The 27,961-nt window shown below is 36.1% G+C and overlaps 9 non-coding genes across 9 annotated transcripts; all 9 read left to right on the forward strand.

Annotated features, from left to right (window-relative positions):
- Positions 1-1,444: 1,444 nt before the first annotated feature.
- TRNAI-UAU (transfer RNA isoleucine (anticodon UAU)) lies at positions 1,445-1,537 on the forward strand. The gene is given in 2 exon segments: positions 1,445-1,482; positions 1,502-1,537. It is a non-coding gene; the product is annotated as a tRNA-Ile (tRNA).
- A 2,616-nt stretch (positions 1,538-4,153) lies between these two features.
- Positions 4,154-4,246, forward strand: TRNAI-UAU (transfer RNA isoleucine (anticodon UAU)). The gene is given in 2 exon segments: positions 4,154-4,191; positions 4,211-4,246. It is a non-coding gene; the product is annotated as a tRNA-Ile (tRNA).
- Positions 4,247-5,056: 810 nt separating this feature from the next.
- On the forward strand, positions 5,057-5,149 carry TRNAI-UAU (transfer RNA isoleucine (anticodon UAU)). Its single transcript is given in 2 exon segments — positions 5,057-5,094; positions 5,114-5,149. It is a non-coding gene; the product is annotated as a tRNA-Ile (tRNA).
- A 1,713-nt stretch (positions 5,150-6,862) lies between these two features.
- TRNAI-UAU (transfer RNA isoleucine (anticodon UAU)) lies at positions 6,863-6,955 on the forward strand. Its single transcript is given in 2 exon segments — positions 6,863-6,900; positions 6,920-6,955. It is a non-coding gene; the product is annotated as a tRNA-Ile (tRNA).
- An 810-nt stretch (positions 6,956-7,765) lies between these two features.
- On the forward strand, positions 7,766-7,858 carry TRNAI-UAU (transfer RNA isoleucine (anticodon UAU)). The gene is given in 2 exon segments: positions 7,766-7,803; positions 7,823-7,858. It is a non-coding gene; the product is annotated as a tRNA-Ile (tRNA).
- A 1,713-nt stretch (positions 7,859-9,571) lies between these two features.
- TRNAI-UAU (transfer RNA isoleucine (anticodon UAU)) lies at positions 9,572-9,664 on the forward strand. The gene is given in 2 exon segments: positions 9,572-9,609; positions 9,629-9,664. It is a non-coding gene; the product is annotated as a tRNA-Ile (tRNA).
- A 13,447-nt stretch (positions 9,665-23,111) lies between these two features.
- Positions 23,112-23,204, forward strand: TRNAT-UGU (transfer RNA threonine (anticodon UGU)). The gene is given in 2 exon segments: positions 23,112-23,149; positions 23,169-23,204. It is a non-coding gene; the product is annotated as a tRNA-Thr (tRNA).
- A 3,516-nt stretch (positions 23,205-26,720) lies between these two features.
- Positions 26,721-26,813, forward strand: TRNAT-UGU (transfer RNA threonine (anticodon UGU)). Its single transcript is given in 2 exon segments — positions 26,721-26,758; positions 26,778-26,813. It is a non-coding gene; the product is annotated as a tRNA-Thr (tRNA).
- An 809-nt stretch (positions 26,814-27,622) lies between these two features.
- Positions 27,623-27,715, forward strand: TRNAT-UGU (transfer RNA threonine (anticodon UGU)). The gene is given in 2 exon segments: positions 27,623-27,660; positions 27,680-27,715. It is a non-coding gene; the product is annotated as a tRNA-Thr (tRNA).
- The last annotated feature ends 246 nt before the right edge of the window (positions 27,716-27,961 follow it).

Genomic DNA, 27,961 nt, shown 5'->3' on the forward strand with positions numbered 1-27,961 from the left:
ATAATCCATACTGACAGCTCTGGATAGTACCAGCACATTTCCTGCTGGAATTGGCAACGCAAAGAACACAGTAAACAGCTTCACTTTTTCCTCAAAAATAAATAATTGACTATTAAAAACCTAACAGTCTTAAATAAGAACATCGGTAAGCACCACAAGCATAATGGATAAGTCACTGTCCTCCTAAGCCACGGGTTGTGGGTCCAAGTCCCATCTGGGGTGGAAGTCATTACAACAAGTGTCTCATCACTAGAGTTGATATTTTATCCATGCTTCAACTGTAAAACAGTCTTGCAGTGTTTAGCTTGTAAAAAATGACCACAGAAGCTAAATATGACATTTATTATGATAACATTGTTGTTGGTTTATTTTAAACCTTTTCTATCACCGTGGACAGCTTATTCAAGTGCCATCTGGCATGCATGTTCCTTTGTTGCTCATCATTCATCACCAAAAATGAATTTCTTTTTCAATTCTTATGACTGTACTGATTGTATTGAATAAAATCCACATCTAGCATAACCAACTGATGCTGCTAAGTGCTCCAGTGGCGCAATTGGTCAGCGCGCGGTACTTATAAGACAGTATCTGTTAAGCAATGCCGAGGTTCTGAGTACAAACCTCACCTGGAGCAGCTTTGTTTACTGTTTTTATTCTTTTTCTTATGTCAATAATCATTGATTATAAACTGCTACCTTAATATTTAATATGATATTACAGAGGATGGAAGAAAGAAAGAAAAAACACAAACATGATTGTGCATTTAAGTTGTCAGCACACATCTGCTTTGGTTCAAATGCACTGCATATCTTCCTTCAGTCAGCCAACAAAACAGCAATGGAAAATATTAACATACTGTTGGTAAAGCAGTTGCATCAAATTGATTTTCTGCAATATAGCATGATAATCCATACTGACAGCTCCGGATAGTACCAGCACATTTCCTGCTGGAATTGGTAACGCAAAGAACACAGTAAACAGCTTCACTTTTTCCTCAAAAATAAATAATTGACTATTAAAAACCTAACAGTCTTAAATAAGAACATCAGTAAGCACCACTGGCATAATGGATAAGTCACTGTCCTCCTAAGCCAGGGGTTGTGGGTCCAAGTCCCAGCTGGGGTGGAAGTCATTACAACAAGTGTCTCATCACTAGAGTTGATAGTTTATCCTTGCTTCAACTGTAAAACAGTCTTGCAGTGTTTAGCTTGTAAAAAATGACCACAGAAGCTAAATATGACATTTATTATGATAACATTGTTGTTGGTTTATTTTAAACCTTTTCTATCACCGTGGACAGCTTATTCAAGTGCCATCTGGCATGCATGTTTGTTTGTTGCTCATCATTCATCACCAAAAATGATTTTCTTTTTCAATTCTTATGACTGTATTGATTGTATTGAATAAAATACACATCTAGCATAACCAACTGATGCTGCTAAGTGCTCCAGTGGCGCAATTGGTCAGCGCGCGGTACTTATAAGACAGTATCTGTTGAACAATGCCGAGGTTGTGAGTTCAACCCTCACCTGGAGCAGATTTGTTTACTGTTTTTATTCTTTTTCTTATGTCAATAATCATTGATTATAAACTGCTACTTTAATATTTAATATGATATTACAAAGGATGGAAGAAAGAAAGAAAAAACACAAACATGATTGTGCATTTAAGTTGTCAGCACACATCTGCTTTGGTTCAAATGCACTGCATATCTTCCTTCAGTCAGCCAACAAAACAGCAATGGAAAAGATTAACATACTGTTGGTAAAGCAGTTGCATCAAATTGATTTTCTGCAATATAGCATGATAATCCATACTGACAGCTCTGGATAGTACCAGCACATTTCCTGCTGGAATTGGTAACGCAAAGAACACAGTAAACAGCTTCACTTTTTCCTCAAAAATAAATAATTGACTATTAAAAACCTAACAGTCTTAAATAAGAACATCGGTAAGCACCACTGGCATAATGGATAAGTCACTGTCCTCCTAATCCACGGGTTGTGGGTCCAAGTCCCATCTGGGGTGGAAGTCATTACAACAAGTGTCTCATCACTAGAGTTGATATTTTATCCTTGCTTCAACTGTAAAACAGTCTTGCAGTGTTTAGCTTGTAAAAAATGACCACAGAAGCTAAATATGACATTTATTATGATAACATTGTTGTTGGTTTATTTTAAACCTTTTCTATCACCGTGGACAGCTTATTCAAGTGCCATCTGGCATGCATGTTCCTTTGTTGCTCATCATTCATCACCAAAAATGAATTTCTTTTTCAATTCTTATGACTGTACTGATTGTATTGAATAAAATCCACATCTAGCATAACCAACTGATGCTGCTAAGTGCTCCAGTGGCGCAATTGGTCAGCGCGTGGTACTTATAAGACAGTATCTGTTGAGCAATGCCGAGGTTGTGAGTTCAAACCTCACCTGGATCAGCTTTGTTTACTGTTTTTATTCTTTTTCTTATGTCAATAATCATTGATTATAAACTGCTACCTTAATATTTAATATGATATTACAGAGGATGGAAGAAAGAAAGAAAAAACACAAACATGATTGTGCATTTAAGTTGTCAGCACACATCTGCTTTGGTTCAAATGCACTGCATATCTTCCTTCAGTCAGCCATCAAAACAGCAATGGAAAAGATTAACATACTGTTGGTAAAGCAGTTGCATCAAATTGATTTTCTGCAATATAGCATGATAATCCATACTGACAGCTCTGGATAGTACCAGCACATTTCCTGCTGGAATTGGTAACGCAAAGAACACAGTAAACAGCTTCACTTTTTCCTCAAAAATAAATAATTGACTATTAAAAACCTAACAGTCTTAAATAAGAACATCGGTAAGCACCACAAGCATAATGGATAAGTCACTGTCCTCCTAAGCCACGGGTTGTGGGTCCAAGTCCCATCTGGGGTGGAAGTCATTACAACAAGTGTCTCATCACTAGAGTTGATATTTTATCCATGCTTCAACTGTAAAACAGTCTTGCAGTGTTTAGCTTGTAAAAAATGACCACAGAAGCTAAATATGACATTTATTATGATAACATTGTTGTTGGTTTATTTTAAACCTTTTCTATCACCGTGGACAGCTTATTCAAGTGCCATCTGGCATGCATGTTCCTTTGTTGCTCATCATTCATCACCAAAAATGAATTTCTTTTTCAATTCTTATGACTGTACTGATTGTATTGAATAAAATCCACATCTAGCATAACCAACTGATGCTGCTAAGTGCTCCAGTGGCGCAATTGGTCAGCGCGCGGTACTTATAAGACAGTATCTGTTAAGCAATGCCGAGGTTCTGAGTACAAACCTCACCTGGAGCAGCTTTGTTTACTGTTTTTATTCTTTTTCTTATGTCAATAATCATTGATTATAAACTGCTACCTTAATATTTAATATGATATTACAGAGGATGGAAGAAAGAAAGAAAAAACACAAACATGATTGTGCATTTAAGTTGTCAGCACACATCTGCTTTGGTTCAAATGCACTGCATATCTTCCTTCAGTCAGCCAACAAAACAGCAATGGAAAATATTAACATACTGTTGGTAAAGCAGTTGCATCAAATTGATTTTCTGCAATATAGCATGATAATCCATACTGACAGCTCTGGATAGTACCAGCACATTTCCTGCTGGAATTGGTAATGCAAAGAACACAGTAAACAGCTTCACTTTTTCCTCAAAAATAAATAATTGACTATTAAAAACCTAACAGTCTTAAATAAGAACATCAGTAAGCACCACTGGCATAATGGATAAGTCACTGTCCTCCTAAGCCAGGGGTTGTGGGTCCAAGTCCCAGCTGGGGTGGAAGTCATTACAACAAGTGTCTCATCACTAGAGTTGATAGTTTATCCTTGCTTCAACTGTAAAACAGTCTTGCAGTGTTTAGCTTGTAAAAAATGACCACAGAAGCTAAATATGACATTTATTATGATAACATTGTTGTTGGTTTATTTTAAACCTTTTCTATCACCGTGGACAGCTTATTCAAGTGCCATCTGGCATGCATGTTTGTTTGTTGCTCATCATTCATCACCAAAAATGATTTTCTTTTTCAATTCTTATGACTGTATTGATTGTATTGAATAAAATACACATCTAGCATAACCAACTGATGCTGCTAAGTGCTCCAGTGGCGCAATTGGTCAGCGCGCGGTACTTATAAGACAGTATCCGTTGAACAATGCCGAGGTTGTGAGTTCAACCCTCACCTGGAGCAGATTTGTTTACTGTTTTTATTCTTTTTCTTATGTCAATAATCATTGATTATAAACTGCTACTTTAATATTTAATATGATATTACAAAGGATGGAAGAAAGAAAGAAAAAACACAAACATGATTGTGCATTTAAGTTGTCAGCACACATCTGCTTTGGTTCAAATGCACTGCATATCTTCCTTCAGTCAGCCAACAAAACAGCAATGGAAAAGATTAACATACTGTTGGTAAAGCAGTTGCATCAAATTGATTTTCTGCAATATAGCATGATAATCCATACTGACAGCTCTGGATAGTACCAGCACATTTCCTGCTGGAATTGGTAACGCAAAGAACACAGTAAACAGCTTCACTTTTTCCTCAAAAATAAATAATTGACTATTAAAAACCTAACAGTCTTAAATAAGAACATCGGTAAGCACCACTGGCATAATGGATAAGTCACTGTCCTCCTAATCCACGGGTTGTGGGTCCAAGTCCCATCTGGGGTGGAAGTCATTACAACAAGTGTCTCATCACTAGAGTTGATATTTTATCCTTGCTTCAACTGTAAAACAGTCTTGCAGTGTTTAGCTTGTAAAAAATGACCACAGAAGCTAAATATGACATTTATTATGATAACATTGTTGTTGGTTTATTTTAAACCTTTTCTATCACCGTGGACAGCTTATTCAAGTGCCATCTGGCATGCATGTTCCTTTGTTGCTCATCATTCATCACCAAAAATGAATTTCTTTTTCAATTCTTATGACTGTACTGATTGTATTGAATAAAATCCACATCTAGCATAACCAACTGATGCTGCTAAGTGCTCCAGTGGCGCAATTGGTCAGCGCGTGGTACTTATAAGACAGTATCTGTTGAGCAATGCCGAGGTTGTGAGTTCAAACCTCACCTGGAGCAGCTTTGTTTACTGTTTTTATTCTTTTTCTTATGTCAATAATCATTGATTATAAACTGCTACCTTAATATTTAATATGATATTACAGAGGATGGAAGAAAGAAAGAAAAAACACAAACATGATTGTGCATTTAAGTTGTCAGCACACATCTGCTTTGGTTCAAATGCACTGCATATCTTCCTTCAGTCAGCCAACAAAACAGCAATGGAAAATATTAACATACTGTTGGTAAAGCAGTTGCATCAAATTGATTTTCTGCAATATAGCATGATAATCCATACTGACAGCTCTGGATAGTACCAGCACATTTCCTGCTGGAATTGGTAATGCAAAGAACACAGTAAACAGCTTCACTTTTTCCTCAAAAATAAATAATTGACTATTAAAAACCTAACAGTCTTAAATAAGAACATCGGTAAGCACCACTGGCATAATGGATAAGTCACTGTCCTCCTAAGCCAGGGGTTGTGGGTCCAAATCCCATCTGGGGTGGAAGTCATTACAGCAAGTGTCTCATCACTAGAGTTGATATTTTATCCTTGCTTCAACTGTAAAACAGTCTTGCAGTGTTTAGCTTGTAAAAAATGACCACAGAAGCTAAATATGACATTTATTATGATAACATTGTTGTTGGTTTATTTTAAACCTTTTCTATCACCGTGGACAGCTTATTCAAGTGCCATCTGGCATGCATGTTCCTTTGTTGCTCATCATTCATCACCAAAAATGAATTTCTTTTTCAATTCTTATGACTGTACTGATTGTATTGAATAAAATCCACATCTAGCATAACCAACTGATGCTGCTAAGTGCTCCAGTGGCGCAATTGGTCAGCGCGTGGTACTTATAAGACAGTATCTGTTGAGCAATGCCGAGGTTGTGAGTTCAAACCTCACCTGGATCAGCTTTGTTTACTGTTTTTATTCTTTTTCTTATGTCAATAATCATTGATTATAAACTGCTACCTTAATATTTAATATGATATTACAGAGGATGGAAGAAAGAAAGAAAAAACACAAACATGATTGTGCATTTAAGTTGTCAGCACACATCTGCTTTGGTTCAAATGCACTGCATATCTTCCTTCAGTCAGCCATCAAAACAGCAATGGAAAAGATTAACATACTGTTGGTAAAGCAGTTGCATCAAATTGATTTTCTGCAATATAGCATGATAATCCATACTGACAGCTCTGGATAGTACCAGCACATTTCCTGCTGGAATTGGTAACGCAAAGAACACAGTAAACAGCTTCACTTTTTCCTCAAAAATAAATAATTGACTATTAAAAACCTAACAGTCTTAAATAAGAACATCGGTAAGCACCACAAGCATAATGGATAAGTCACTGTCCTCCTAAGCCACGGGTTGTGGGTCCAAGTCCCATCTGGGGTGGAAGTCATTACAACAAGTGTCTCATCACTAGAGTTGATATTTTATCCATGCTTCAACTGTAAAACAGTCTTGCAGTGTTTAGCTTGTAAAAAATGACCACAGAAGCTAAATATGACATTTATTATGATAACATTGTTGTTGGTTTATTTTAAACCTTTTCTATCACCGTGGACAGCTTATTCAAGTGCCATCTGGCATGCATGTTCCTTTGTTGCTCATCATTCATCACCAAAAATGAATTTCTTTTTCAATTCTTATGACTGTACTGATTGTATTGAATAAAATCCACATCTAGCATAACCAACTGATGCTGCTAAGTGCTCCAGTGGCGCAATTGGTCAGCGCGCGGTACTTATAAGACAGTATCTGTTAAGCAATGCCGAGGTTCTGAGTTCAAACCTCACCTGGAGCAGCTTTGTTTACTGTTTTTATTCTTTTTCTTATGTCAATAATCATTGATTATAAACTGCTACCTTAATATTTAATATGATATTACAGAGGATGGAAGAAAGAAAGAAAAAACACAAACATGATTGTGCATTTAAGTTGTCAGCACACATCTGCTTTGGTTCAAATGCACTGCATATCTTCCTTCAGTCAGCCAACAAAACAGCAATGGAAAATATTAACATACTGTTGGTAAAGCAGTTGCATCAAATTGATTTTCTGCAATATAGCATGATAATCCATACTGACAGCTCTGGATAGTACCAGCACATTTCCTGCTGGAATTGGTAACGCAAAGAACACAGTAAACAGCTTCACTTTTTCCTCAAAAATAAATAATTGACTATTAAAAACCTAACAGTCTTAAATAAGAACATCAGTAAGCACCACTGGCATAATGGATAAGTCACTGTCCTCCTAAGCCAGGGGTTGTGGGTCCAAGTCCCAGCTGGGGTGGAAGTCATTACAACAAGTGTCTCATCACTAGAGTTGATAGTTTATCCTTGCTTCAACTGTAAAACAGTCTTGCAGTGTTTAGCTTGTAAAAAATGACCACAGAAGCTAAATATGACATTTATTATGATAACATTGTTGTTGGTTTATTTTAAACCTTTTCTATCACCGTGGACAGCTTATTCAAGTGCCATCTGGCATGCATGTTTGTTTGTTGCTCATCATTCATCACCAAAAATGATTTTCTTTTTCAATTCTTATGACTGTATTGATTGTATTGAATAAAATACACATCTAGCATAACCAACTGATGCTGCTAAGTGCTCCAGTGGCGCAATTGGTCAGCGCGCGGTACTTATAAGACAGTATCTATTGAGCAATGCCGAGGTTGTGAGTTCAAACCTCACCTGGAGCAGCTTTGTTTACTGTTTTTATTCTTTTTCTTATGTCAATAATCATTGATTATAAACTGCTACCTTAATATTTAATATGATATTACAGAGGATGGAAGAAAGAAAGAAAAAACACAAACATGATTGTGCATTTAAGTTGTCAGCACACATCTGCTTTGGTTCAAATGCACTGCATATCTTCCTTCAGTCAGCCAACAAAACAGCAATGGAAAATATTAACATACTGTTGGTAAAGCAGTTGCATCAAATTGATTTTCTGCAATATAGCATGATAATCCATACTGACAGCTCTGGATAGTACCAGCACATTTCCTGCTGGAATTGGTAATGCAAAGAACACAGTAAACAGCTTCACTTTATCCTCAAAAATAAATAATTGACTATTAAAAACCTAACAGTCTTAAATAAGAACATCGGTAAGCACCACTGGCATAATGGATAACTCACTGTCCTCCTAAGCCAGGGGTTGTGGGTCCAAATCCCATCTGGGGTGGAAGTCATTACAGCAAGTGTCTCATCACTAGAGTTGATATTTTATCCTTGCTTCAACTGTAAAACAGTCTTGCAGTGTTTAGCTTGTAAAAAATGACCACAGAAGCTAAATATGACATTTATTATGATAACATTGTTGTTGGTTTATTTTAAACCTTTTCTTTCACCGTGGACAGCTTATTCAAGTGCCATCTGGCATGCATGTTCCTTTGTTGCTCATCATTCATCACCAAAAATGAATTTCTTTTTCAATTCTTATGACTGTACTGATTGTATTGAATAAAATCCACATCTAGCATAACCAACTTATGCTGCTAAGTGCTCCAGTGGCGCAATTGGTCAGCGCGTGGTCCTTATAAGACAGTATCTGTTGAGCAATGCCGAGGTTGTGAGTTCAAACCTCACCTGGATCAGCTTTGTTTACTGTTTTTATTCTTTTTCTTATGTCAATAATCATTGATTATAAACTGCTACCTTAATATTTAATATGATATTACAGAGGATGGAAGAAAGAAAGAAAAAACACAAACATGATTGTGCATTTAAGTTGTCAGCACACATCTGCTTTGGTTCAAATGCACTGCATATCTTCCTTCAGTCAGCCAACAAAACAGCAATGGAAAAGATTAACATACTGTTGGTAAAGCAGTTGCACCAAATTGATTTTCTGCAATATAGCATGATAATCCATACTGACAGCTCTGGATAGTAAAAGCACATTTCCTGCTGGACTTGGTAACGCAAAGAACACAGTAAACAGCTTCACTTTTTCCTCAAAAAAAAATAATTGACTATTAAAAACCTAACAGTCTTAAATAAGAACATCAGTAAGCACCACTGGCATAATGGATAAGTCACTGTCCTCCTAAGCTAGGGGTTGTGGGTCCAAGTCCCAGCTGGGGTGGAAGTCATTACAACAAGTGTCTCATCACTAGAGTTGATAGTTTATCCTTGCTTCAACTGTAAAACAGTCTTGCAGTGTTTAGCTTGTAAAAAATGACCACAGAAGCTAAATATGACATTTATTATGATAACATTGTTGTTGATTTATTTTAAAAATTTTCTATCACCGTGGACAGCTTATTCAAGTGCCATCTGGCATGCATGTTCGTTTGTTGCTCATCATTCATCACCAAATATGATTTTCTTTTTCAATTCTTATGACTGTATTGATTGTATTGAATAAAATCCACATCTAGCATAACCAACTGATGCTGCTAAGTGCTCCAGTGGCGCAATTGGTCAGCGCGCGGTACTTATAAGACAGTATCTGTTAAGCAATGCCGAGGTTGTGAGTTCAAACCTCACCTGGAGCAGCTTTGTTTACTGTTTTTATTCTTTTTCTTATGTCAATAATCATTGATTATAAACTGCTACCTTAATATTTAATATGATATTACAGAGGATGGAAGAAAGAAAGACAAAACACAAACATGATTGTGCATTTAAGTTGTCAGCACACATCTGCTTTGGTTCAAATGCACTGCATATCTTCCTTCAGTCAGCCAACAAAACAGCAATGGAAAATATTAACATACTGTTGGTAAAGCAGTTGCATCAAATTGATTTTCTGCAATATAGCATGATAATCCATACTGACAGCTCTGGATAGTACCAGCACAATTCCTGCTGGAATTGGTAACGCAAAGAACACAGTAAACAGCTTCACTTTTTCCTCTAAAATAAATAATTGACTATTAAAAACCTAACAGTCTTAAATAAGAACATCGGTAAGCACCACTGGCATAATGGATAAGTCACTGTCCTCCTAAGCCAGGGGTTGTGGGTCCAAATCCCATCTGGGGTGGAAGTCATTACAGCAAGTGTCTCATCACTAGAGTTGATATTTTATCCTTGCTTCAACTGTAAAACAGTCTTGCAGTGTTTAGCTTGTAAAAAATGACCACAGAAGCTAAATATGACATTTATTATGATAACATTGTTGTTGGTTTATTTTAAACCTTTTCTATCACCGTGGACAGCTTATTCAAGTGCCATCTGGCATGCATGTTCCTTTGTTGCTCATCATTCATCACCAAAAATGAATTTATTTTTCAATTCTTATGACTGTACTGATTGTATTGAATAAAATCCACATCTAGCATAACCAACTGATGCTGCTAAGTGCTCCAGTGGCGCAATTGGTCAGCGCGTGGTACTTATAAGACAGTATCTGTTGAGCAATACTGAGGTTGTGAGTTCAAACCTCACCTGGATCAGCTTTGTTTACTGTTTTTATTCTTTTTCTTATGTCAATAATCATTGATTATAAACTGCTACCTTAATATTTAATATGATATTACAGAGGATGGAAGAAAGAAAGAAAAAACACAAACATGATTGTGCATTTAAGTTGTCAGCACACATCTGCTTTGGTTCAAATGCACTGCATATCTTCCTTCAGTCAGCCAACAAAACAGCAATGGAAAAGATTAACATACTGTTGGTAAAGCAGTTGCATCAAATTGATTTTCTGCAATATAGCATGATAATCCATACTGACAGCTCTGGATAGTACCAGCACATTTCCTGCTGGAATTGGTAACGCAAAGAACACAGTAAACAGCTTCACTTTTTCCTCAAAAATAAATAATTGACTATTAAAAACCTAACAGTCTTAAATAAGAACATCAGTAAGCACCACTGGCATAATGGATAAGTCACTGTCCTCCTAAGCCAGGGGTTGTGGGTCCAAGTCCCATCTGGGGTGGAAGTCATTACAGCAAGTATCTCATCACTAGAGTTGATATTTTTTCCTTGCTTCAACTGTAAAACAGTCTTGCAGTGTTTAGCTTGTAAAAAATGACCACAGAAGCTAAATATGGCATTTATTATGATGACATTGCTGTTGGTTTATTTTAAACCTTTTCTATCACCGTGGACAGCTTATTCAAGTGCCATCTGGCATGCACGTTCGTTTGTTGCTCATCATTCATCACCAAAAATGATTTTCTTTTTCAATTCTTATGACTGTACTGATTGTATTGAATAAAATCCACATCTAGCATAACCAGCTGTTGCTGCTAAGTGCTCCAGTGGCGCAATTTGTCAGCGCGCGGTACTTATAAGACAGTTTGTGTTGAGCAATGCTGAGGTTGTGAGTTCAAACCTCACCTGGATCAGCTTTGTTTACTGTTTTTATTATTTTTCTTATGTCAATAATCATTGATTATAAACTGCTACCTTAATATTTAATATGATATTACAGAGGATGGAAGAAAGAAAGAAAAAACACAAACATGATTGTGCATTTAAGTTGTCAGCACACATCTGCTTTGGTTCAAATGCACTGCATATCTTCCTTCAGTCAGCCAACAAAACAGCAATGGAAAAGATTAACATACTGTTGGTAAAGCAGTTGCATCAAATTGATTTTCTGCAATATAGCATGATAATCCATACTGACAGCTCTGGATAGTACCAGCACATTTCCTGCTGGACTTGGTAACGCAAAGAACACAGTAAACAGCTTCACTTTTTCCTCAAAAATAAATAATTGAGAATTAAAAACCTAACAGTCTTAAATAAGAACATCAGTAAATACCACTGGCATAATGGATAAGTCACTGTCCTCCTAAGCCAGGGGTTGTGGGTCCAAGTCCCATCTGGGGTGGAAGTCATTACAGCAAGTGTCTCATCACTAGAGTTGATATTTTATCCTTGCTTCAACTGTAAAACAGTCTTGCAGTGTTTAGCCTGTGAAAAATGACCACAGAAGCTAAATATGGCATTTATTATGATGACATTGTTGTTGGTTTATTTTAAACCTTTTCTATCACCGTGGACAGCTTATTCAAGTGCCATCTGGCATGCACGTTCGTTTGTTGCTCATCATTCATCACCAAAAATTATTTTCTTTTTCAATTCTTATGACTGTACTGATTGTATTGAATAAAATCCACCTCTAGCATAACCAACAGATGCTGCTATGTGCTCCAGTGGCGCAATTGGTCAGCGTGTGGTACTTATAAGACAGTATCTGTTGAGCAATGTCGAGGTTGTAAGTTCAAACCTCACCTGGAGCAGCTTTGTTTACTGTTTTCATTCTTTTTCTTATGTCAATAATCATTGATTATAAACTGCTACCTTAATATTTAATATGATATTACAAAGGATGGAAGGAAGAAAGAAAAAACACAAACATAATTGTGCATTTAAGTTGTCAGCACACATCTGCTTTGGTTCAAATGCACTGCATATCTTCCTTCAGTCAGCCAACAAAACAGCAATGGAAAAGATTAACATACTGTTGGTAAAGCAGTTGCATCAAATTGATTTTCTGCAATATAGCATGATAATCCATACTGACAGCTCTGGATAGTACCAGCACATTTCCTGCTGGACTTGGTAACGCAAAGAACACAGTAAACAGCTTCACTTTTTCCTCAAAAATAAATAATTGAGAATTAAAAACCTAACAGTCTTAAATAAGAACATCAGTAAATACCACTGGCATAATGGATAAGTCACTGTCCTCCTAAGCCAGGGGTTGTGGGTCCAAGTCCCATCTGGGGTGGAAGTCATTACAGCAAGTGTCTCATCACTAGAGTTGATATTTTATCCTTGCTTCAACTGTAAAACAGTCTTGCAGTGTTTAGCCTGTGAAAAATGACCACAGAAGCTAAATATGGCATTTATTATGATGACATTGTTGTTGGTTTATTTTAAACCTTTTCTATCACCGTGGACAGCTTATTCAAGTGCCATCTGGCATGCACGTTCGTTTGTTGCTCATCATTCATCACCAAAAATTATTTTCTTTTTCAATTCTTATGACTGTACTGATTGTATTGAATAAAATCCACCTCTAGCATAACCAACAGATGCTGCTATGTGCTCCAGTGGCGCAATTGGTCAGCGTGTGGTACTTATAAGACAGTATCTGTTGAGCAATGTCGAGGTTGTAAGTTCAAACCTCACCTGGAGCAGCTTTGTTTACTGTTTTCATTCTTTTTCTTATGTCATTAATCATTGATTATAAACTGCTACCTTAATATTTAATATGATATTACAAAGGATGGAAGGAAGAAAGAAAAAACACAAACATAATTGTGCATTTAAGTTGTCAGCACACATCTGCTTTGGTTCAAATGCACTGCATATCTTCCTTCAGTCAGCCAACAAAACAGCAATGGAAAAGATAAACATACTGTTGGTAAAGCAGTTGCATCAAATTGATTTTCTGCAATATAGCATGATAATCCATACTGACAGCTCTGCATAGTACCAGCACATTTCATGCTGGACTTGGTAATGCAATGAACACAGTAAACAGCTTCACTTTTTTTCAAAAATAAATAATTGACTATTAAAAACCTATCAGTCTTAAATAAGGACATCAGTAAGCACCACTGGCATAATGGATATGGCACTGTTCTCCGAAGACAGTGGTTGTGGGTTTTAGTCCCATCTGAGTTGGAAGTCATTACAGCAAGTGTATCATCACTAGAGTTGATATTTTATCCTTGCTTCAACTGTAAAACAGTCTTGCAGTGTTTAGCTTGTAAAAAATTACCACAGAAGCTACAAAATGACATTTATTATGATAACATTGTTGTTATTTTTTTTTAAACCTTTTCTATCACCGTGGACAGCTTATTCAAGTGCCATCTGGCATGCACGTTCGTTTGTTGCTCATCATTCATCATCAAAAATGATTTTCTTTTTCAATTCTTATGACTGCACTGATTGTATTGAATAAAATCCACATCTAGCATAACCAACTGGTGCTACTAAGTGCTCCAGTGGCGCAATTGGTCAGCGCGTGGTACTTATAATACAGTATCTGTTGAGCAATGCAGAGGTTGTGAGTTCAAACCTCACCTGGAGCAGCTTTGTTTACTGTTTTTATTCTTTTTCTTATGTCAATAATCATTGATTATAAACTGCTACCTTAATATTTAATATGATATCACAAAGGATGGAAGAAAGAAAGAAAAAACACAAACATGATTGTGCATTTAAGTTGTAAGCACACATCTGCTTTGGTTCAAATGCACTGCGTATCTTCCTTCAGTCAGCCAACAAAACAGCAATGGAAAAGATTAACATACTGTTGGTAAAGCAGTTGCATCAAATTGATTTTCTGCAATATAGCATGATAATCCATACTGACAGCTCTGGATAGTACCAGCACATTTCCTGCTGGACTTGGTAATGCAAAGAACACAGTAAACAGCTTCACTTTTTCCTCAAAAATAAATAATTGAGAATTAAAAACCTAACAGTCTTAAATAAGAACATCAGTAAGCACCACTGGCATAATGGATAAGTTACTGTCCTCCTAAGCCAGGGGTTGTGGGTCCAAGTCCCATCTAGGGTGGAAGTCATTACAGCAAGTGTCTCATCACTAGAGTTGATATTTTATCCTTGCTTCAACTGTAAAACAGTCTTGCAGTGTTTAGCCTGTGAAAAATGACCACAGAAGCTAAATATGGCATTTATTATGATGACATTGTTGTTGGTTTATTTTAAACCTTTTCTATCACCGTGGACAGCTTATTCAAGTGCCATCTGGCATGCACGTTCGTTTGTTGCTCATCATTCATCACCAAAAATTATTTTCTTTTTCAATTCTTATGACTGTACTGATTGTATTGAATAAAATCCACCTCTAGCATAACCAACAGATGCTGCTATGTGCTCCAGTGGCGCAACTGGTCAGCGTGTGGTACTTATAAGACAGTATCTGTTGAGCAATGTCGAGGTTGTAAGTTCAAACCTCACCTGGAGCAGCTTTGTTTACTGTTTTCATTCTTTTTCTTATGTCAATAATCATTGATTATAAACTGCTACCTTAATATTTAATATGATATTACAAAGGATGGAAGGAAGAAAGAAAAAACACAAACATAATTGTGCATTTAAGTTGTCAGCACACATCTGCTTTGGTTCAAATGCACTGCATATCTTCCTTCAGTCAGCCAACAAAACAGCAATGGAAAAGATTAACATACTGTTGGTAAAGCAGTTGCATCAAATTGATTTTCTGCAATATAGCATGATAATCCATACTGACAGCTCTGGATAGTACCAGCACATTTCCTGCTGGACTTGGTAACGCAAAGAACACAGTAAACAGCTTCACTTTTTCCTCAAAAATAAATAATTGAGAATTAAAAACCTAACAGTCTTAAATAAGAACATCAGTAAATACCACTGGCATAATGGATAAGTCACTGTCCTCCTAAGCCAGGGGTTGTGGGTCCAAGTCCCATCTGGGGTGGAAGTCATTACAGCAAGTGTCTCATCACTAGAGTTGATATTTTATCCTTGCTTCAACTGTAAAACAGTCTTGCAGTGTTTAGCCTGTGAAAAATGACCACAGAAGCTAAATATGGCATTTATTATGATGACATTGTTGTTGGTTTATTTTAAACCTTTTCTATCACCGTGGACAGCTTATTCAAGTGCCATCTGGCATGCACGTTCGTTTGTTGCTCATCATTCATCACCAAAAATTATTTTCTTTTTCAATTCTTATGACTGTACTGATTGTATTGAATAAAATCCACCTCTAGCATAACCAACAGATGCTGCTATGTGCTCCAGTGGCGCAATTGGTCAGCGTGTGGTACTTATAAGACAGTATCTGTTGAGCAATGTCGAGGTTGTAAGTTCAAACCTCACCTGGAGCAGCTTTGTTTACTGTTTTCATTCTTTTTCTTATGTCAATAATCATTGATTATAAACTGCTACCTTAATATTTAATATGATATTACAAAGGATGGAAGGAAGAAAGAAAAAACACAAACATAATTGTGCATTTAAGTTGTCAGCACACATCTGCTTTGGTTCAAATGCACTGCATATCTTCCTTCAGTCAGCCAACAAAACAGCAATGGAAAAGATAAACATACTGTTGGTAAAGCAGTTGCATCAAATTGATTTTCTGCAATATAGCATGATAATCCATACTGACAGCTCTGCATAGTACCAGCACATTTCATGCTGGACTTGGTAATGCAATGAACACAGTAAACAGCTTCACTTTTTTTCAAAAATAAATAATTGACTATTAAAAACCTATCAGTCTTAAATAAGGACATCAGTAAGCACCACTGGCATAATGGATATGGCACTGTTCTCCGAAGACAGTGGTTGTGGGTTTTAGTCCCATCTGAGTTGGAAGTCATTACAGCAAGTGTATCATCACTAGAGTTGATATTTTATCCTTGCTTCAACTGTAAAACAGTCTTGCAGTGTTTAGCTTGTAAAAAATTACCACAGAAGCTACAAAATGACATTTATTATGATAACATTGTTGTTATTTTTTTTTAAACCTTTTCTATCACCGTGGACAGCTTATTCAAGTGCCATCTGGCATGCACGTTCGTTTGTTGCTCATCATTCATCATCAAAAATGATTTTCTTTTTCAATTCTTATGACTGCACTGATTGTATTGAATAAAATCCACATCTAGCATAACCAACTGGTGCTACTAAGTGCTCCAGTGGCGCAATTGGTCAGCGCGTGGTACTTATAATACAGTATCTGTTGAGCAATGCAGAGGTTGTGAGTTCAAACCTCACCTGGAGCAGCTTTGTTTACTGTTTTTATTCTTTTTCTTATGTCAATAATCATTGATTATAAACTGCTACCTTAATATTTAATATGATATCACAAAGGATGGAAGAAAGAAAGAAAAAACACAAACATGATTGTGCATTTAAGTTGTAAGCACACATCTGCTTTGGTTCAAATGCACTGCGTATCTTCCTTCAGTCAGCCAACAAAACAGCAATGGAAAAGATTAACATACTGTTGGTAAAGCAGTTGCATCAAATTGATTTTCTGCAATATAGCATGATAATCCATACTGACAGCTCTGGATAGTACCAGCACATTTCCTGCTGGACTTGGTAATGCAAAGAACACAGTAAACAGCTTCACTTTTTCCTCAAAAATAAATAATTGAGAATTAAAAACCTAACAGTCTTAAATAAGAACATCAGTAAGCACCACTGGCATAATGGATAAGTTACTGTCCTCCTAAGCCAGGGGTTGTGGGTCCAAGTCCCATCTAGGGTGGAAGTCATTACAGCAAGTGTCTCATCACTAGAGTTGATATTTTATCCTTGCTTCAACTGTAAAACAGTCTTGCAGTGTTTAGCCTGTGAAAAATGACCACAGAAGCTAAATATGGCATTTATTATGATGACATTGTTGTTGGTTTATTTTAAACCTTTTCTATCACCGTGGACAGCTTATTCAAGTGCCATCTGGCATGCACGTTCGTTTGTTGCTCATCATTCATCACCAAAAATAATTTTCTTTTTCAATTCTTATGACTGTACTGATTGTATTGAATAAAATCCACCTCTAGCATAACCAACAGATGCTGCTAAGTGCTCCAGTGGCGCAATTGGTCAGTGCGTGGTACTTATAAGACAGTATCTGTTGAGCAATGTCGAGGTTGTAAGTTCAAACCTCACCTGGAGCAGCTTTGTTTACTGTTTTCATTCTTTTTCTTATGTCAATAATCATTGATTATAAACTGCTACCTTAATATTTAATATGATATTACAAAGGATGGAAGGAAGAAAGAAAAAACACAAACATGATTGTGCATTTAAGTTGTCAGCACACATCTGCTTTGGTTCAAATGCACTGCATATCTTCCTTCAGTCAGCCAACAAAACAGCAATGGAAAGATTAACATACTGTTGGTAAAGCAGTTGCATCAAATTGATTTTCTGCAATATAGCATGATAATCCATACTGACAGCTCTGCATAGTACCAGCATCATTTCATGCTGGACTTGGTCATGCAATGAACACAGTAAACAGCTTCACTTTTTTTCAAAAATAAATAATTGACTATTAAAAACCTATCAGTCTTAAATAAGGACATCAGTAAGCACCACTGGCATAATGGATAAGGCACTGTTCTCCTAAACCAGTGGATGTGGGTTTAAGTCCAATCTGAGTTGGAAGTCATTACAGCAAGTGTCTCATCACTAGAGTTGATATTTTATCCTTGCTTCAACTGTACAACAGTCTTGCAGTGTTTAGCTTGCAAAAAATGACCACAGAAGCTAAAAAATGACATTTATTATGATAACATTGTTGTTGTTTTTTTTAAACCTTTTCTATCACCGTGGACAGCTTATTCAAGTGCCATCTGGCATGCACGTTCATTTGTTGCTCATCATTCATCACCAAAAATGATTTTCTTTTTCAATTCTTATGACTGTACTGATTGTATTGAATAAAATCCACCTCTAGCATAACCAACAGATGTTGCTAAGTGCTCCAGTGGCACAATTGGTCAGCGCGCGGTTCTTATAAAACAGTATCTGTTGAGCAATGTCGAGGTTGTAAGTTCAAACCTCACCTGGAGCAGCTTTGTTTACTGTTTTCATTCTTTTTCTTATGTCAATAGTCATTGATTATAAACTGCTACCTTAATATTTAATATGATATTACAAAGTATTGAAGAAAGAAAGAAAAAACACAAACATGATTGTGCATTTAAGTTGTCAGCACACATCTGCTTTGGTTCAAATGCACTGCATATCTTCCTTCAGTCAGCCAACAAAACAGCAATGTAAAAGATTAACATACTGTTGGTAAAGCAGTTGCATCAAATTGATTTTCTGCAATATAGCATGATAATCCATACTGACAGCTCTGGATAGTACCAGCACATTTCTTGCTGGACTTGGTAATGCAAAGAATACAGTAAACAGCTTCACTTTTTAAAATAAATAAATAATTGACTATTAAAAACCGATCAGTCTTAAATAAGGACATCAGTAAGCACCACTGGCATAATTGATAAGGCACTGTTCTCCTAAGCCAGTGGTTGTGGGTTTAAGTCCAATCTGAGTTGGAAGTCATTACAGCAAGTGTCTCATCACTAGAGTTAATATTTTATCCTTGCTTCAACTGTACAACAGTCTTGCAGTGTTTAGCTGGCAAAAAATGACCACAGAAGCTAAAAAATGACATTTATTATGATAACATTGTTGTTGTTTTTTTTAAACCTTTTCTATCACCGTGGACAGCTTATTCAAGTGCCATCTGGCATGCACGTTCATTTGTTGCTCATCATTCATCACCAAAAATGATTTTCTTTTTCAATTCTTATGACTGTACTGATTGTATTGAATAAAATACACCTCTAGCATAACCAACAGATGTTGCTAAGTGCTCCAGTGGCACAATTGGTCAGCGCGCGGTTCTTATAAAACAGTATCTGTTGAGCAATGTCGAGGTTGTAAGTTCAAACCTCACCTGGAGCAGCTTTGTTTACTGTTTTCATTCTTTTTCTTATGTCAATAGTCATTGATTATAAACTGCTACCTTAATATTTAATATGATATTACAAAGTATTGAAGAAAGAAAGAAAAAACACAAACATGATTGTGCATTTAAGTTGTCAGCACACATCTGCTTTGGTTCAAATGCACTGCATATCTTCCTTCAGTCAGCCAACAAAACAGCAATGTAAAAGATTAACATACTGTTGGTAAAGCAGTTGCATCAAATTGATTTTCTGCAATATAGCATGATAATCCATACTGACAGCTCTGGATAGTACCAGCACATTTCTTGCTGGACTTGGTAATGCAAAGAATACAGTAAACAGCTTCACTTTTTAAAATAAATAAATAATTGACTATTAAAAACCGATCAGTCTTAAATAAGGACATCAGTAAGCACCACTGGCATAATTGATAAGGCACTGTTCTCCTAAGCCAGTGGTTGTGGGTTTAAGTCCCATCTGAGTTTGATGTCATTATAGCAAGTGTCTCATCACTAGAGTTGATATTTTATCCTTGCTTCAACTGTACAACAGTCTTGCAGTGTTTAGTTTGCAAAAAATGACCACAGAAGCTAAATATGGCATTTATTAAGATGACATTGTTGTTGGCTTATTTTAAACCTTTTCTATCACCGTGGACAGCTTATTCAAGTGCCATCTGGCATGCATGTTCCTTTGTTGCTCATCATTCATCACCAAAAATGATTTTCTTTTTCAATTCTTATGACTGTACTGATTGTATTGAATAAAATCCACATCTAGCATAACCAATTAATGCTGCAAAGTGTTCCATTGGTGCAATTGGTCAGTGCACAATACTTTTAAGACAGTATCTGTTGAGCAATGCCGAGGTTGTGACTTCAAGCTTCTCCTGGATCAGCTTTGTATAATGTTTTTTTCCTTTTCTTATGTCATTAGTCATTGATTATAAACTGCTACCTTAATATTTAATATGATATTACAAAGGATGGAAGAAATAAAGAAAAAACACAAACATGATTGTGCATTTAAGTTGTCAGCACACATCTGCTTTGGTTCAAATGCACTGCATATCTTCCTTCAGTCAGCCAACAAAACAGCAATGGAAAAGATTAACATACTGTTGGTAAAGCAGTTGCATCAAATTGATTTTCTGCAATATAGCATGATAATCCATACTGACAGCTCTGGATAGTACCAGCACATTTCTTGCTGGACTTGGTAATGCAAAGAACACAGTAAACAGCTTCACTTTTTAAAAATAAATAAATAATTGACTATTAAAAACCGATCAGTCTTAAATAAGGACATCAGTAAGCACCACTGGCATAATGGATAAGGCACTGTTCTCCTAAGCCAGTGGTTGTGGGTTTAAGTCCCATCTGAGTTTGAAGTCATTACAGCAAGTGTCTCATCACTAGAGTTGATATTTTATCCTTGCTTCAACTGTACAACAGTCTTGCAGTGTTTAGCTTGCAAAAAATGACCACAGAAGCTAAAAAATGACATTTATTATGATAACATTGTTGTTGTTTTTTTTAAACCTTTTCTATCACCGTGGACAACTTATTCAAGTGCCATCTGGCATGCACGTTCGTTTGTTGCTCATCATTCATCACCAAAAATGATTTTCTTTTTCATTTCTTATGACTGTACTGATTGTATTGAATAAAAGCCACATCTAGCATAACCAATTGATGCTGCTAAGTGCTCCAGTGGCGCAATTGGTCAGCGCACGGTACTTATAAGACAGTATCTGTTGAGCAATGCCGAGGTTGTGAGTTCAAACTTCACCTGAAGCAGCTTTGTTTACTTTTTTTTTCTTTTTCTTATGTCAATAGTCATAGATTATGATCTGCTACCTTAATATTTAATATGATATTACAAAGGATGGAAGAAAGAAAGAAAAAAACACAAACATGAGTAAGTATTTAAGTTGTCAGCACACATCTGCTTTAGTTCTAATGCACTGCATATCTTCCTTCAGTCAGCCAACAAAACAACAATGGAAAATATTAACATACTATTGGTAAAGCAGTTGCATCAAATTGATTTTCTGCAATATAGCATGATAATCCATACTGACAGCTCTGTATAGTACCAGCACATTTCTTGCTGGACTTGGTAATGAAAAGAACACTGTAAACAGCTTCACTTTTTCCTCAAAAATAAATAATTGACTATTAAAAACCTATCAGTCTTAAATAAGAACATCAGTAAGCACCACTGGCATAATGGATAAGTCACTGTTCTCCTAAGCCAGGGGTTGTGGGTCCAAGTCCCATCTGGGGTGGAAGTCATTACAGCAAGTGTCTCATCACTAGAGTTGATATTTTATCCTTGCTTCAACTGTAAAACAGTCTTGCAGTGTTTAGCTTTTAAAAAATGACCACAGAAGCTAAAATATGACATTTATTATGATAACATTATTGTTGTTGTTTTTTAAACCTTTTCTATCACCGTGGACAGCTTATTCAAGTGCCATCTGGCATGCATGTTCCTTTGTTGCTCATCATTCATCACCAAAAATGATTTTCTTTTTCAATTCTTATGACTGTACTGATTGTATTGAATAAAATCCACATCTAGCATAACCAATAAATGCTGCAAAGTTCTCCAGTGGTGCACTTGGTCAGCGTGTGGTACTTGTAAGACAGTATCTGTTGAGCAATGCCGAGGTTGTGAGTTCAAGCCTCACCTGGAGCAGCTTAGTATACGTTTTTTTTTCTTTTCTTATGTCATTAGTCATTGATTATAATCTGCTACCTTAATATTTAATATGATATTACAAAGGATGGAAGAAAGAAAGAAAAAACACAAACATGATTGTGCATTTAAGTTGTCAGCACACATCTGCTTTGGTTCAAATGCACTGCATATCTTCCTTCAGTCAGCCAACAAAACAGCAATGGAAAAGATTAACATACTGTTGGTAAAGCAGTTGCATCAAATTGATTTTCTGCAATATAGCATGATAATCCATACTGACAGCTCTGGTTAGTAACAGCACATTTCTTGCTGGACTTGGTAATGCAAAGAACACAGTAAACAGCTTCACTTTTTTTCAAAAATAAATAATTGACTATTAAAAACCTATCAGTCTTAAATTAGGATATCAGTAAGCACCACTGGCATAATGGATAAGGCACTGTTCTCCTAAGCCGATGGTTGTGGGTTTAAGTCCCATCTCAGTTTGAAGTCATTACAGCAAGTGTCTCATCACTAGAGTTGATATTTTATCCTTGCTTCAACTGTACAACAGTCTTGCAGTGTTTAGCTTGCAAAAAATGACCACAGAAGCTAAAAAATTACATTTATTATGATAACATTGTTGTTGTTTTTTTTAAACCTTTTCTATCACCGTGGACAGCTTATTCAAGTGCCATCTGGCATGCACGTTCGTTTGTTGCTCATCATTCATCACCAAAAATAATTTTCTTTTTAAATTCTTATGACTGTACTGATTGTATTGAATAAAATTCCCATCTAGTATAACCAATTGATGCTGCTAAATGCTCCAGTGGCGCAATTTGTCAGCGCGCGGTACTTGTAAGACAGTATCTGTTGAGCAATGCTGAGGTTGTGAGTTCAAGCCTCACCTGGAGCTGCTTTGTTTACTGTTTTTATTCTTTTTCTTATGTCAATAGTCATTGATTATAAACTGCTACCTTAATATTTAATATGATATTACAAAGTATTGAAGAAAGAAAGAAAAAACACAAACATGATTGTGCATTTAAGTTGTCAGCACACATCTGCTTTGGTTCAAATGCACTGCATATCTTCCTTCAGTCAGCCAACAAAACAGCAATGTAAAAGATTAACATACTGTTGGTAAAGCAGTTGCATCAAATTGATTTTCTGCAATATAGCATGATAATCCATACTGACAGCTCTGGATAGTACCAGCACATTTCTTGCTGGACTTGGTAATGCAAAGAATACAGTAAACAGCTTCACTTTTTAAAATAAATAAATAATTGACTATTAAAAACCGATCAGTCTTAAATAAGGACATCAGTAAGCACCACTGGCATAATTGATAAGGCACTGTTCTCCTAAGCCAGTGGTTGTGGGTTTAAGTCCCATCTGAGTTTGATGTCATTATAGCAAGTGTCTCATCACTAGAGTTGATATTTTATCCTTGCTTCAACTGTACAACAGTCTTGCAGTGTTTAGTTTGCAAAAAATGACCACAGAAGCTAAATATGGCATTTATTAAGATGACATTGTTGTTGGCTTATTTTAAACCTTTTCTATCACCGTGGACAGCTTATTCAAGTGCCATCTGGCATGCATGTTCCTTTGTTGCTCATCATTCATCACCAAAAATGATTTTCTTTTTCAATTCTTATGACTGTACTGATTGTATTGAATAAAATCCACATCTAGCATAACCAATTAATGCTGCAAAGTGTTCCATTGGTGCAATTGGTCAGTGCACAATACTTTTAAGACAGTATCTGTTGAGCAATGCCGAGGTTGTGACTTCAAGCTTCTCCTGGATCAGCTTTGTATAATGTTTTTTTCCTTTTCTTATGTCATTAGTCATTGATTATAAACTGCTACCTTAATATTTAATATGATATTACAAAGGATGGAAGAAATAAAGAAAAAACACAAACATGATTGTGCATTTAAGTTGTCAGCACACATCTGCTTTGGTTCAAATGCACTGCATATCTTCCTTCAGTCAGCCAACAAAACAGCAATGGAAAAGATTAACATACTGTTGGTAAAGCAGTTGCATCAAATTGATTTTCTGCAATATAGCATGATAATCCATACTGACAGCTCTGGATAGTACCAGCACATTTCTTGCTGGACTTGGTAATGCAAAGAACACAGTAAACAGCTTCACTTTTTAAAAATAAATAAATAATTGACTATTAAAAACCGATCAGTCTTAAATAAGGACATCAGTAAGCACCACTGGCATAATGGATAAGGCACTGTTCTCCTAAGCCAGTGGTTGTGGGTTTAAGTCCCATCTGAGTTTGAAGTCATTACAGCAAGTGTCTCATCACTAGAGTTGATATTTTATCCTTGCTTCAACTGTACAACAGTCTTGCAGTGTTTAGCTTGCAAAAAATGACCACAGAAGCTAAAAAATGACATTTATTATGATAACATTGTTGTTGTTTTTTTTAAACCTTTTCTATCACCGTGGACAACTTATTCAAGTGCCATCTGGCATGCACGTTCGTTTGTTGCTCATCATTCATCACCAAAAATGATTTTCTTTTTCATTTCTTATGACTGTACTGATTGTATTGAATAAAAGCCACATCTAGCATAACCAATTGATGCTGCTAAGTGCTCCAGTGGCGCAATTGGTCAGCGCACGGTACTTATAAGACAGTATCTGTTGAGCAATGCCGAGGTTGTGAGTTCAAACTTCACCTGAAGCAGCTTTGTTTACTTTTTTTTTCTTTTTCTTATGTCAATAGTCATAGATTATGATCTGCTACCTTAATATTTAATATGATATTACAAAGGATGGAAGAAAGAAAGAAAAAAACACAAACATGAGTAAGTATTTAAGTTGTCAGCACACATCTGCTTTAGTTCTAATGCACTGCATATCTTCCTTCAGTCAGCCAACAAAACAACAATGGAAAATATTAACATACTATTGGTAAAGCAGTTGCATCAAATTGATTTTCTGCAATATAGCATGATAATCCATACTGACAGCTCTGTATAGTACCAGCACATTTCTTGCTGGACTTGGTAATGAAAAGAACACTGTAAACAGCTTCACTTTTTCCTCAAAAATAAATAATTGACTATTAAAAACCTATCAGTCTTAAATAAGAACATCAGTAAGCACCACTGGCATAATGGATAAGTCACTGTTCTCCTAAGCCAGGGGTTGTGGGTCCAAGTCCCATCTGGGGTGGAAGTCATTACAGCAAGTGTCTCATCACTAGAGTTGATATTTTATCCTTGCTTCAACTGTAAAACAGTCTTGCAGTGTTTAGCTTTTAAAAAATGACCACAGAAGCTAAAATATGACATTTATTATGATAACATTATTGTTGTTGTTTTTTAAACCTTTTCTATCACCGTGGACAGCTTATTCAAGTGCCATCTGGCATGCATGTTCCTTTGTTGCTCATCATTCATCACCAAAAATGATTTTCTTTTTCAATTCTTATGACTGTACTGATTGTATTGAATAAAATCCACATCTAGCATAACCAATAAATGCTGCAAAGTTCTCCAGTGGTGCACTTGGTCAGCGTGTGGTACTTGTAAGACAGTATCTGTTGAGCAATGCCGAGGTTGTGAGTTCAAGCCTCACCTGGAGCAGCTTAGTATACGTTTTTTTTTCTTTTCTTATGTCATTAGTCATTGATTATAATCTGCTACCTTAATATTTAATATGATATTACAAAGGATGGAAGAAAGAAAGAAAAAACACAAACATGATTGTGCATTTAAGTTGTCAGCACACATCTGCTTTGGTTCAAATGCACTGCATATCTTCCTTCAGTCAGCCAACAAAACAGCAATGGAAAAGATTAACATACTGTTGGTAAAGCAGTTGCATCAAATTGATTTTCTGCAATATAGCATGATAATCCATACTGACAGCTCTGGTTAGTAACAGCACATTTCTTGCTGGACTTGGTAATGCAAAGAACACAGTAAACAGCTTCACTTTTTTTCAAAAATAAATAATTGACTATTAAAAACCTATCAGTCTTAAATTAGGATATCAGTAAGCACCACTGGCATAATGGATAAGGCACTGTTCTCCTAAGCCGATGGTTGTGGGTTTAAGTCCCATCTCAGTTTGAAGTCATTACAGCAAGTGTCTCATCACTAGAGTTGATATTTTATCCTTGCTTCAACTGTACAACAGTCTTGCAGTGTTTAGCTTGCAAAAAATGACCACAGAAGCTAAAAAATTACATTTATTATGATAACATTGTTGTTGTTTTTTTTAAACCTTTTCTATCACCGTGGACAGCTTATTCAAGTGCCATCTGGCATGCACGTTCGTTTGTTGCTCATCATTCATCACCAAAAATAATTTTCTTTTTAAATTCTTATGACTGTACTGATTGTATTGAATAAAATTCCCATCTAGTATAACCAATTGATGCTGCTAAATGCTCCAGTGGCGCAATTTGTCAGCGCGCGGTACTTGTAAGACAGTATCTGTTGAGCAATGCTGAGGTTGTGAGTTCAAGCCTCACCTGGAGCTGCTTTGTTTACTGTTTTTATTCTTTTTCTTATGTCAATAGTCATTGATTATAAACTGCTACCTTAATATTTAATATGATATTACAAAGGATGGAAGAAAGAAAGAAAAAACACAAACATGAGTTTGTATTTAAGTTGTCAGCACACATCTGCTTTGGTTCTAATGCATTGCATATCTTCCTTCAGTCAGCCAACAAAACAACAATGGAAAATATTAACATACTATTGGTAAAGCAGTTGCATCAAATTGATTTTCTGCAATATAGCATGATAATACATACTGACAGCTCTGTATAGTACCAGCACATTTCTTGCTGGACTTGGTAATGAAAAGAACACTGTAAACAGCTTCACTTTTTCCTCAAAAATAATTAATTGACCATTAAAAACCTATCAGTCTTAAATAAGAACATCAGTAAGCACCACTGGCATAATGGATAAGTCACTGTTCTCCTAAGTCAGGGGTTGTGGGTCAAAGTCCCATCTGGGGTGGAAGTCATTACAGCAAGTGTCTCATCACTAGAGTTGATATTTTATCCTTGCTTCAACTGTAAAACAGTCTTGCAGTGTTTATCTTGTAAAAAATGACCACAGTAGCTAAAATATGACATTTATTATGATAACATTGTTGTTGTTTTTTTAAAACCTTTTCTATCACCGTGGACAGCTTATTCAAGTGCCATCTGGCATGCATGTTCCTTTGTTGCTCATCATTCATCACCAAAAATTATTTTCTTTTTCAATTCTAATGACTGTACTGATTGTATTGAATAAAATCCACATCTAGCATAACCAACAATGCTGCAAAGTGCTCCAGTGGTGCACTTGGTCAGCGCGCGGTACTTGTAAGACAGTATCTGTTGAGCAATGCCGAGGTTGTGAGTTCAAGCCTCACCTGGAGCAGCTTAGTATACATTTTTTTTTCTTTTCTTATGTCATTAGTCATTGATTATAATCTGCTACCTTAATATTTAATATGATATTACAAAGGATGGAAGAAAGAAAGAAAAAACACAAACATGAGTTTGTATTTAAGTTGTCAGCACACATCTGCTTTGGATCAAATGCACTGCATATCTTCCTTCAGTCATCCAACAAAACAGCAATGGAAAAGATTAACATACTGTTGGTAAAGCAGTTGCATCAAAT

The sequence above is a fragment of the Pseudophryne corroboree genome, chromosome 11, assembly GCF_028390025.1.
Source record: "Pseudophryne corroboree isolate aPseCor3 chromosome 11, aPseCor3.hap2, whole genome shotgun sequence".
In the NCBI taxonomy this organism is placed as follows: Eukaryota; Metazoa; Chordata; class Amphibia; order Anura; family Myobatrachidae; genus Pseudophryne; species Pseudophryne corroboree.